General features: G+C 29.8%; 1 protein-coding gene across 1 annotated transcript in view; it reads left to right on the top strand.

The window, feature by feature from the left end:
* Nucleotides 1-383, top strand: part of NALCN (sodium leak channel, non selective) — a 338653-nt gene that overhangs the window by 190874 nt on the left and 147396 nt on the right. The gene's annotated exons all lie outside the window — the stretch shown is intronic.

Genomic DNA, 383 nt, shown 5'->3' with positions numbered 1-383 from the left:
AGTCTGTATCTGAAGTGGATAAATCAAGAAATCTTAAATAGGGATAGGCATAACACCATCAGAAGTGAAAACAAAAAATTCCTGTCTCATTACTTATACCAAAATAAATTTCAGACTTAAACTGATTTAAACAGCCACTTCAGGTTCCACATGTTTAAAATAATAAAATAAGGAAAGTGTAAAACTACTGCATAAAACCACAGGTAAATTTCTGTCTAATCATGCAGTGAGAGAAGTCTTTTTAAGCAAAATAAAAACACTTAAAAGGAATAACAAATTAGACCACAGTGAAATGTAAAACTGATCTTTGCAAAAATATAAGAAATGTATAGGGGAAAATGCATTTGAACATACATGGCAGATAAAAGATGGGTTTTCTTAAT

Source organism: Colobus angolensis, unplaced genomic scaffold (genome assembly GCF_000951035.1).
Source record: "Colobus angolensis palliatus isolate OR3802 unplaced genomic scaffold, Cang.pa_1.0 Scaffold13, whole genome shotgun sequence".
Taxonomy (NCBI): Eukaryota; Metazoa; Chordata; class Mammalia; order Primates; family Cercopithecidae; genus Colobus; species Colobus angolensis.
Note: the sequence above shows the minus strand (reverse complement) of the source record. Positions and strands in the feature narration are given on the sequence as shown.